The sequence below is a fragment of the Protopterus annectens genome, chromosome 7.part0 (assembly GCF_019279795.1).
Source record: "Protopterus annectens isolate FY-2018-M chromosome 7.part0, PAN1.0, whole genome shotgun sequence".
NCBI lineage: Eukaryota > Metazoa > Chordata > Ceratodontiformes > Protopteridae > Protopterus > Protopterus annectens.
In genome coordinates this window covers 1,438,886,349-1,438,898,928 of record NC_056739.1, presented here as the reverse complement: position 1 = coordinate 1,438,898,928, position 12,580 = coordinate 1,438,886,349, and positions in this window count along the sequence as shown.

The following is a 12,580-nucleotide window of genomic DNA, read 5'->3' as shown; positions in this document are numbered from 1 at the left end:
GTATGGCTACAGCTTACCTACCAGTGGGACAGATATTGTATTGTATCACACTTTCTGCAATGTGATTGTAGCCATGTCCCCTGTGTGGACACTATCATTGCTGGCCTGTTACCAACTATTCACCTGCATGCCATTTTCAGGGCCACTATGGTTCCATATATGTTAGTGGTATGGCTGCTTTGGGATTGCTGCACATCTGACATTCTGTGTTATTGGGGATATCTATGCATGCTGTTGGACATGTACTGGGATTGTGTAGACTATTACTACCAACATATGTTCTATAACAGTGACACAATAACATGTATATGTTCTATTGGCCAGCAGATCCACCTCTCCAAACCCATCTGCCCATGATACCTGGCCACATCACGTGTGTGTCCCAACGTGGGGCCTCCTTATGTACTGGTCCAACTATACCATCAGGTAGAACCACCCAGGGGATGTTGTCTCCCCTCCGGGCACACACAGACATGTTCCTGTCCCCTGAGGTCAGGTCTAGGGTCTGTTCCATACCAGGCTCCATAGACACATGTGGGAAGTGCTAAATCAGTATGAGGCACCCAGTACACATTCACAGAGCCAACATGCTCCTCCTGCTCAGCCTCCAGACCAGGTACCTTCAGGATGTGGACTGCTGTTGTGAGTAGCAGTGAGTGGGAGTCTTGTTCCCATTGTGCCCATATTGGGGCCCATGGGGTATCCACATCACAGACCACACACACCATTCAGGGTAATTATCCACCACATGTGTCACATACCACCCCTGTAGACTGCCCTCTATATCTACCAATCCTGACAACCTCTACAAGTGTACCTGCCACACTTCCCCATATTCCCATTGCATACTTCACAGACAGGGACAATGTGGTCCCAACAAGGGACTAACATGTGACATACCAGCCCATGTTGCATATACTGCCAGCTGTAGATATCTGTGTGTATTGCTATGTGTGCTGGTGCCTCGCACATAGCACACATCACTGTGGTAGTAATATAGGGGACATGTCTTTACATACATATATGTTTGTGTATGTGTTTGTATATATGTAGACATGTGCATATAGGTATATATCTATATATGTGTAGATATATGTGATGTATATATGTGCACATATATATGTGTACACATGGGTATCTGTATATTTGTGGACATACATGCTGATATACATATATATCTTTATATATTATATATGTGACATATGTACTCATATGCATACCTATATGTGGGGTGCATTCAGACATAGGCTCCACAATCTCACAACACCTTCCTGCACAGCTGCACTGTTCTGCCTTGCTACAACACAGACAAGTGTCACACATGGACATGGCCTGACATTAGGGGGGCATATGTAGGACCCAATTGCAGGTAATCCTATTACACACCTATGGCATTCTGGCATGCTACATTACAGATTAACCTGGGTATTCTGCCAGTGTTGGGCCGTGGATCCCACATGTCCATCATAATGGCATTACTTTCACCACTCGCTATTAGCCACATAATATACATATTTCCCATTGCACAATACACACTATGATGGCTTACATCTTGCCAATCAGTGCTGACCTGCACAGATGATGGCTATGGCCCACTACCAACAGGGACAGACACTATTGTCCACAGAAGTTATTCAGTTGAACATCATCACAACAACACCTGATGGCACATATTAATCATTCCACATCATCTATCCTATTATTATGGACCAGGTACGACATTCTATTACATGTACATATACTTCACATACCTGTTGTGGGAATGATGTCTTGATGAATGAATGCTGGCTCTGTTTTTTCTCTCTCTCTCTGTCTCTCTCTCTCTCACTCTCTCTCTCACTCCCCAATAAATGGATTGAGCTGCATTGAATAGATTGCAGCATGGCTTTAGTAGGTGATGCATATGATCTGGTGATGGCATCTGCACCAGTCAGTGTCCTCCACTTGCTAACTGCATGCTGCTTGCTGTGTAGTACTTCCAATTACCACTGTCATGGCAAACATGTACTATAAATCCCTACAACATGTGGGTGTGGTCCCTTTACCTTTCCTGTGTGATGGACATCCTTCCCGTGTGTGGGCATCAGTGTTACAGACAGCAGGTAACAATACCTCTTACAGGAGAACTGGCACACTCAGGCCAGCTACATATTTGTAGGAGGTTCCAGAACTACAGACAGAGTGTGAGTAGAGTTGCGTTATGCTTTGTATAGTACTAGTGTTACAGGGTTTGTGTGTACATACTAGTTTACCTTGGAATACAGTCTGTCTACATAGCTCTCAACTGTGGGCCTATCCTCTTGATGGCCAGAGGTGTGCCTATCATGTTCTGTCTGTCCACCACACAGGTCATGTGTCAGATATTTCACTGGCAGTGTGAGTGTTGAGTGCTATCAGTACATGGCTACATCCATTTATGTTTCTAACCTAAAATGCATGACTAAGGGTATGTTGCAGACTATCTTATAACACCAGCAACTTGCTTAGTGCATGTCAACAGTTTTCCACATATGGGCCTGTGTTCCAGGCTCTGTCCTCCACCTACATACCAAGCTTTGCACATATGACATGCTGTCAGGGGTTGTTCTGTACTGGGCTGTGAGTACATCACACTGCCATTCCTGCCATCTGTCCACTGCTGTTGTATCGCCCACACATACAGTGGGGCTGGGGCCATATATGTGTGGGCATCACCTACACAATACATATGTGACCTTATGCACTCCAGAGGACAGTGTATGTAACAGTGGTATATGGCCCTGTATTATTGAGTCTGGGGGGATGCACCATAAATAACCTAGGCTGTTGCAAAATGTGGGGGTATCAGGGGTGAGCTGCCTTAAGGAATCTGGATGTACAGTATCATACAATTCACCTATATTTACATTAGTTACATAAATTGAGTTAATGCAGGCCTACTGCCTCCTGCCATACAGACTGTTCTGTTCGTCAGTGTGCTTGTGATTGCATCAGTTATGCCTTGTTATGCAACAGTTACATTCCATTGTGTCAACTGAAGTCTTTACAACCTAATGATTGTGTACAGAGTGTAGATAGCGGCTGATGAACTATACACCTGCATTACTTACTGTTGATTGTTTGATATCCTGTGGCCCAGTCTGTCTTTACAATTGTACTATTTGAAGGGCATGGCCTGGACAGCAACAGTTCTGAACCTTTCCAGACTACTGTATTAGTATAACTGTTTCATAGTTGCATTACTCTTTTATATGGATATCAGTGTCTAAACAGCTATATGACATGGCATATAAAACAGTAATAATACACAAATAAAGGTTTTCTATTCATGCAAACCTGAGTGCAGTGTTATATCCTATGACCTCTCTGTGGGTATATGTTGCATTCAACGATTGTTATTTGTATGGGTGGCTTATACAGTGTCCAGTTGTTAAGGTGTTAACTGTAGGCAAAGTGGCTGTTCAACATTGTGTGCACCTTCTACATATGTATCTTACTGTACGTATCTCTGCATGTGTATGTGTAGTCACAAATAGATATATATATATATATATATATATATATATATATATATATATATATATATCTGTATATCTGTATCTGCATATATGTGTCTGTGTATATGTATCCTGGGGATGTTGACAGCTTCCACATTGTACATTTCCTATGGGAGCCGGACTGTACTGCATGATATCTTACCAATACCAGCCTGACATCATACAGGTGGGATGAAGTATTGTTAACATTTTGTGCCCATGTCGTGTCAGGTCCTGGTTATGGGATCTGCTACACTTCGAAGTGTATTGCAGGGTGGACGTGTTTGGCTGTGGGAAGAGGGGTGTACCAATTCGTACAAGACGTATATTGTTTGGGGCATCTCAACCCCTATAACGGTGTATGTGGACATATAAGTTTTAGTTATTTTCCCATTATCTACAGATGTATGTCCATATATACCTATATATATATATATATATATATATATATATATATATATATATATATATAAAACTATGTCCGTATATATATATATATATATATATATATATATATATATATATATATATATCTGCTTACATATATGTAACTTGCTGTATATATTTAGACATGTATATGTAGACATATATATCTATAGATGTAGGCATGTGCATGTATATATGTTCATATATATATATATATATATATATATATATATATCTATATATATCTATCTATATATATATATATATATATATATATATATATATATATATATATATATATATATATCTGCTTGCATATATGTAACTTGCTGTATATATTTAGACATATATATGTAGACATATATATCTATAGATGTAGGCATTTGCATGTATATATGTTCATATATATTTATATATCTATATATTTATATATATATATATATATATATATATATATATATATATATATATATATATAAATATAGATCTACAGATATAGATATGTTGTATCTGTTTAGATATTAATATATTTACACACAAATATACATCTACATGTTGGGATACATTCTCTGTACTGTTCAATGACTGGGCTGGATGATATATTTGTGAATACATCAGGGTTATGTGTATCTGACATGACTTAGTGGTAAATCACTTTGTCTATGGTATGCATGGTCCTGGGTGGGAGCCTTGCAGTGGTTGCTTGTTTTATTGCTGGGTGGAACAAGGGCTGTTGGATACAGAGTGATTAAGGCACTTTTGAGCAGTTGTAAAGGGGTTTGCATGGAGGTAAGCACTGCTAACTTCCAGTTACAGTTTCTTATACTCAGTTAACTTCTAAATTGCTTAACCTGTGTAGGCATTGCTTACCCCCATGCAAACATGCTTAAACTTACTGCTACTTAAAAGAGCTTACTCCCACTTACCTCTATGATAATTTATTTAAAAGAAAAGAAAAAGGTGTTGATAGGAAAGTGGTGAAAAAAGGGGCACACAGAGGGAAAGACAGTAAGGAAAATAGCCAGGGATGTGCAGGAAGGGTGTAGGGAAGATCTATAGCTGCCCATTTCTTATACAGCAACAGCTGTGCATATACACTGAATTTGGAGGTTGATTTGGACACTCAAACGCTTAGGAGGGGGTGAGAACAACAAAAATAAGTTGTGATGCCAATTAGACTGGATTACATCTGTCCAGTGGACATTGGTGTGAAATAGACAGCTATGTATGGGGTGAGATTTTTTTGTGGGAACAGATTTCCCCTTTTTTTCAGGTGAGAGTGGAATGTTGGGGAGGGGTAGTAGGTATATTTGGGGAAGTAGGTTGGGTCGGTTGACAGACAAGACAAACAAGATGCATACAGGGGCAGTATATGACACATGATTGACTCCCTAATCATGACACCCGGCCCTCGAGCTGGCATAGAAGATCACCAAACTGCTGGTTGATCTCTTTATGCACCACGACCCCGACCTGGCAACAGGTGCCTGTCCGCACTCACTCCTTGGGGGGTGAGCCCCATCCCGTGAGGCATTTCCTCCCAAAGGTGGTGCAGGACCAATGGACAGGAAGGTCCCGGCTTGGGTCCCAGACAGGCTAGTGCCAGGTGCCATACCCAGCTGAGGTTGGACAGGTGTGTCCGCTGGGACTGGCCTTCCCAAGCAAGCTATAGTGTTTAGATTTCATCATCATATGTGGGTTAGTAATAGTCAACACATTCCAGGGTTAGGAATAACAGCATGCATCGATATTCCCATTAACCCATACACCAGATACGGAACAGATGCATAGCAAACAGAGCACATGCATATATGGGACCACAGTGGTAATAAGAACAGCATGCAGGTACATTGATGGCACCATGCCACTAATCTTGGAATAATTCAACATAGCACATGCATGGAAACCATTAAAATATTTATCAAACAATTGGACAGTATCAGAACATAGGTGTCAGTACATACCAGCTGGGGTGGGTATGTTGATTATTGTTGGAGATATGGTGGGGGGAGAGAAAGATGTCAATTAACAACTAGTATATTCCTGTAGTCCACATTACGTTACTAGTCAGTGCTGTTATCTTTACCTTACAAGTCTTACTACACTACCCTATAGCCTTAGTTTGGACAGTGATATGGCTGTCATCATCATTACATATGAACTGGTTTTACCTGCAGTATGCACCTCTTACCTGGTATACCTGTGGAGGGAATGTTTGTTAACACTAGCTAACTGTTTCTACACATATTCAGAGATCCTGGGTTGATGTTGTGCACATAGCTATCCAACTCTATCTGCACAGACTATGGCCATGTGTTGACCACATGCTGGTGTGCTGGGACATATCTAGAATATTGCCGTCTTCCACCTTTAGTGACCTCACACACACACACACACACACACACACACACACACACACACACACATATATATATATATATATATATATATATATATATATATATGCTTTCCTACACAGTTATATTATGTAGCACAGTGTGGGTGACAGTGATCAGTGATACTTTATTATTCAGAGAAACTGCAACACTCACAATTCCCTACAATACCAGAGTGAACAGTATCAGTACAGGTTATAATGGTCTGTATTTCTCAGCACAGTGTTCGTATCCGACGTACCTGTGTGAGCAATGTTTGTTAGCACTACCTGACTATTGCCACACAAACTTCCAGATTACACATTAGTATTATGCACATACATCTCACTCTGTTACTGTACACACTCTGGTCACAGCTTGACAACATGGGAATGTAGATAGGATATACTTGAAATATTAAACAGTTTCAGGGGTTGCTTCAGTGACAGGTTTGTTCTCTTAGGTGTTTAACAATCACTTGTATTCCCTGTTTGCTGGCTAAACATTTGGGATCATCCCACAGACTTACCAAGGGGACAGGCAGCAAATATTAGCCCATATACTGGACATGCTGGCCTCATCTGTACAGTTGTGGGGTATGATTCTATAAGCAGTCTGCATCCATTCCCATGATTCAGACCATGGCTGTGTCTACTAAACATTGTCCATCACAGTTGTGTCTGCTATATAGATATTGCTGTATATCTCCTATCTGCTTTCTGTCTTATTAATCCCCTGTGCTTTTGCATTCTGACCTTGTATTACAATATTCTTATACAGATTTCCTAAACAGTTATATGTTGTAGGACAATGTGGGTGACAGTGATGTGTAATACCTCATTATTCAGAGCAACTGTATCAGTCGCACTGCCATACAATACCAATGCAAACTGTACCAATACTGGGTATCATTCTTGTATTTCTGGGCACAGTGTTGGTATTTGATAGACCTGTGGGAGAAATATTTATTAGCTCTACCCTCTTGGAGCCACTCCTCCAAGAGGTCCCCCTTACGCCGCTTCAGGTTGGCATAGTGATGCCTGACGTGTTCACCAGTTCGGGGGATGCCAGTGGCTCTGGTGAGGTCATGGGTGAGATGGTGCCAGGCCTTTGCCTTAAATTGGGAGCCCTGGTACTGGCCCTGCAGCAGTCTCTGATCATGGTCTTTGGCAAGGAGTCCTGTCATGATCTCGGACACCTGGATGCACCAGCACTATGCCTGAAAGTGCACACCTTCTGCCATTGTTCCTGCAAGGGGAAGCTACAACCAGTTATGAGATGTATTCCTGCCTATTGAGTTTAAGTACAGCTGATTTCCTGCACTTTTCAATGATTGGCCGGTTTTGAAATGGCTAGGCTATGGCCAAACCTGCTTACCTAGGGTTGGCATTTTATAAAGGGGTATAACACTGGGCACATTGAGTTAGCTGGCCTACACATTGCTTACACCTCCTAAGGTGGCCTGTGCAATGCTTAGCGTTGCTTACATTATACTTTGCATTGTAATTCCTTTTTCATAGGGTTCATAGGGTTCATATGTTAGTACTAGGCTAACTGCCCTTGGGGACCATTTTAAGCCTAGCCAATTACCCCTTGTGAGAATCAAACCCTGCACCTTGTATCTATAAGTTAAATACCTTAACCATTATGCCAACCTCCCACCCTATTAGGCATTGAGTTATTATTCATTACACCTTATATGTATGCCTGGTATCCATGAGTCATGTGTTCCTACACTGTATGGGGTCCTTGTGTTTTATTGGGGACCTCAACACTCTATTACTATTACACCAAATTCTGGCCTTACTGCTGTACTGCAGTTCACATATTTATCTTATGTAGTGGGTTAAGGCCCATATGTCTGCATACTGATTCCTTTCACATGTTCAGTTTGGTTTTACTATGGTGAAGACTTGTTTGCTGACACCTTGTTCTTTTGTACTTCTGTGATGGCTTGGTGGTTAACTACTGTGACTATGGTTTATAGGGTCCTGGGCTTGAGACCTGCATGGCTGTTTATTTTGTTGATGGGCAGAACTAGGGCCATTGTATACAGAGTGATTAAGGCACTTTTGAGCATTTGTAAGCGGGTTTGCGTGAGTTTGCGCAATGGCAAGCACTGCTAACCTGCCATTAAATCTGCTTACAGAGAGTTAGCTTTAGAATTGCTTAACAAGTTGTTTACCACTGTGTAAATGGGGTTAAACTCACTTACTAGTGTTTAAATATGTTTAACTGCTTATTGGTGCATAAACCAGCTTACTAGTGCTTTATTTATTATGACACTGACACCTCACATATGCATTTACTGCAGTACTCCAGTTCATAAAAATATGTTATTTACTGGGTTATGCAACATAAATGTTAATCATAACGTTCTTTGCCATGGAAAATGAGATGTGCTGCAGTGGGATTTAAACCGGGAATACCTGCTCACAAGGTGAATGTTCTGCCCACTACACTATGGCTATACTGCTTAATTTTCATATATCTTCCTTGTTATCCTCTTCAGCCATTTAAGCTGCATTAACTGTAGCTAAGCGATGGGCATACCCGCACACCTATGGTTAGCTTTAATCGGATTTTTAAAAAAATAAAAAAATAAGGTTTGTTCATTTTATTTTTATTACTTGCTGTTGTACACGAGGGGGGAATGTTTGTAGGGATATGCAGACACCTGTGAGTGGTTTCACTCATTTCTTCCCCTTTCTATGTTCTTCTTTGCGGGGGGTGTATATTTTGAGTGCTCTGCCCTCAGACATGCCCCCTGCACTCTTACACGCTCCATGTCAGATTAGGAGCTCAGGCAGCGCACCTCATTACTATGCATGGAGCACTGCCATCCTGCTCCTAAACGGCCACCTCCGTGCAGGACTAAGCTAGTCCTGCACAGATGAATAGTGAATTTGGGGGTGTACCATTCTACAGAGAAGGACATTTTTTAAGAATGTTATCTTTTTCAGCCACTTGTCACTCTACTTCACACAGAGTTAGAAACATACCAAAATCACAGGTCATGTGATTCAAGAGAATCGCTTTGGATGAACAATATTGGCAGCCTATTACAGAACCTTGAACACTACTTTTTACAAAGTAAATATAAAAGTATTCTCATCGATAATGCCAAGATGGCAGCTGACATGCTGACTAAGAATAGTTTATTAACGTATTTGCATAGTGTAAAATAAGATTTTCCATCCAATATTCCTATGTTAAAAAACACCTGGGAACTTATACCCCCATATAAAAAGTGATCCAAAACCACTGGCATATTTTGTTTTAGGACAAATGCTTACGTGTAATACCTGTCTCTTAACAATAAATGAACAAACATATATTTGAATGGTTGGGGAAACATGAAAGAAAAAGACAGGGCTTGATATCTACACTTACATCTTATACTAGCAGCTTTCTGTGTGTATTATTTAATTCATGTCAACATGGACAAAGTACCAAGGAACAAATTCACCAAACTTTGCCTGATCTCCGTAAGTGGATTTGCAAGATGAGTGGTATTGAGCAGGGTGTGTGCAATTCAGGAAACCAAGCAACATAATGCAGCCACCTGAAGTGACATAGTCAGCCATGTTATAATATAATGATTGTATAATGGAGTGTGAAGTATGATAATGAAGTCAAACAACATGAAGGAGGGAATCAGAAATGTTTAAATGCAGTGCAGTGAAACTGCAACCACTATAGGTCTGTCCATCACCAGATGTGCATATTCAAGCAGTGTAAGACAGTGTACAATATTAGAGGTTGCCGCACCAAATGCAACCCCTATTATCTGGAAGAGGATCTTATAGCAGCTATTGCAGCCAACAGTATATGAAGTTTCCCCTGGAACCACCAGGTCTTTTGACCTCACTTAACATTTCATCCACTCAAATGACAGTGTCATAACAGACCAATACTGTATAGAGAGGGAAGAAGACATTAAACCAATAGTGGACATGTGCTAGCCCAGTCTGCAGCACCATGGGAGTCATGGAGAACCAATCCTATTTGGGCATCCTGCAGACTCCTACAGCATGAGAAAGAGAGACTTTTTGTGCTAACTGTAAGTACATTTTGCTGAACTTTCTAATTTTTGCTGATTTTGGTCATTTTTATTACCTGCACTTTTCAGAAAGCTTAACACATAGACTAGCTACTTATTTCACTGTATTTCTGCCTTTACGTCATTTTCCAGTTGTGCACTTGTCTTGCTTTATTTAAAAAGTTTACATTTTCAAATTTCTAATTTTGCAAAGTTTTAATTGAGTTTACTGTTCTGGGCTATACACACAAGTGCACTGGCCTTTCTGTGCTTATTTACTGCATAACTGCATTGTTTAGCCTGATTTAACCAAAAAAAATTCTGTCTTGTTTGCTAAATTCCCATCTTTCCTAACTAGAATAGTCCAGTTTCCAGGTTTTGCTGGTTTCTTTACTTTGGTTTTAGTGTTCAGAGCTATCCAGATATTGGTGTAGTAGAGGGAGGTCCTACTGCTTACCAGTGAGAGTGTGAGCATTGTACTGCCTATCTAACACTAGAGGAGTGGTTTCCAGCTCTGAAATTGCAGTTTTATTGGCCATTTTGGGCTGATTTCTATCCCTTTCAACTTTCTGGCATAAATATGCATGTTTGCACATGTTTGAGTTTGTTTTATTTCAGCAGATCCTGTTTGGGCATCCTGCTGATTATTACAGCACCATAAATGAGAAAGAGAGACTTTTTGTGCTAACTGCAAGTACTTTTTGCAGAATTTTCTAGTTTATGCTGATTTTGGTCGCTTTTATTACCTGCACTTCTCAGAAAGCTTAAAAAGTAGACTAGCTACTTATTTCACTGTATTTCTGACTGTAAGCAATTTTCCAGTTGTGCACTTGCCTTGCTTTATTTAAAAAAATGTACATTTTCAAATTTCTAATTTTGCAAAATTTTAATTGAGTTTACTGTTCTGGGCTATACACTCAAGTGCATTAGCTTTTCTGTGCTTATTTACTATATAACTGCATTGTTTAGCCTGATTTAACCAAAAAAAAAAAAAACACACACACAAAAAAAAATCTATCTTGTTTGCTAATGTCCTGCCTTTTCTAACTACAATAGTCCAGTTTCCAGGCTTTGTTGGTTTCAGGGCTGTAGTTTCAGTGGTCAGAGCTATCCAGACCTTGCTGTGGTAGAGGGAGGTCCTACTGCTTTCCAGTGAGAGTGGAAGCATTATACTGCCTATCTAACACTACAGGAGTAGTTTCCAGCTTTGAAACTGCAATTTTATTGGTAATTTTGGGCTGATTTCTATCCCTTTCAACTTTCTGGCATAAATATGCATGTTTGCATGTGTTTGAGGTTGTTTTAGCTCGTCAGATCCTGTTTGGGCATCCTGCATACTACTACAGCACCAGAAATGAGAAAGAGAGACTTTTTGTGTTAACTGCAAGTACTTTTTGCTGAATTTTCTAATTTTGGGTGATTTGGGTCGTTTTTATTACCTGCACTTCTCAGAAAGCTTAAAAAGTAGACTAGCTACTTATTCCACTGTATTTCTGCCTGTAAGTTATTTTCCAGTTGTGCACTTGCCTTGCTTTATTTAAAAATTTTAAATTTTCAAATTTCTAATTTTGCAAGGTTTTAATTGAGTTTACTGTTCTGTGCTACACACACAAGTGCATTACCCATTTCTGTGCTTATTTACTGTATAACTACATTGTTTATTCTGATTTATCCCTCCAAAAAATCTATCTTGTTTCCTAATGTGCCTCCTTTCCTAACTAGAATAGTCCAGTTTCCAGGCTTTGCTGGTTTCAGGACTTTAGTTTCAGTGTTCAGAGCTACCCAGACCTTGTTGTGGTAGAGGAAGGTCCTACTGCTTACCAGTGAGAGTGAGAGCATTGCACTGCCTATCTAACACTAGAGGAGTGGTTTCCAGCTCTGAAATTGCAATTTTATTGGCCATTTTGGACTAATTTCTATCCCTTTCACCTTTCTGGCATAAATACACATGTTTGCATGTGTTTGAGCTTGTTTTTGATCAGCAGATCCTGTTTGGGCATCCTGAAGAGTACTACAGCACCAGAAACAAGAAAGAGAGACTTTTGTGCTAACTGCAAGTACATTTGGCTGAATTTTCGAATTTTTGCTGATTTTGGTCTCTATTTGGTTTCTATTACCTACACTTCTCAGAAAGCTTAAAAAGTAGACTTGCTACTTATTTCACTGTATTTCTGCCTGTAAGTCATTTTCCAGTCGTGCACTTGTCTTGCTTTAATTAAAAC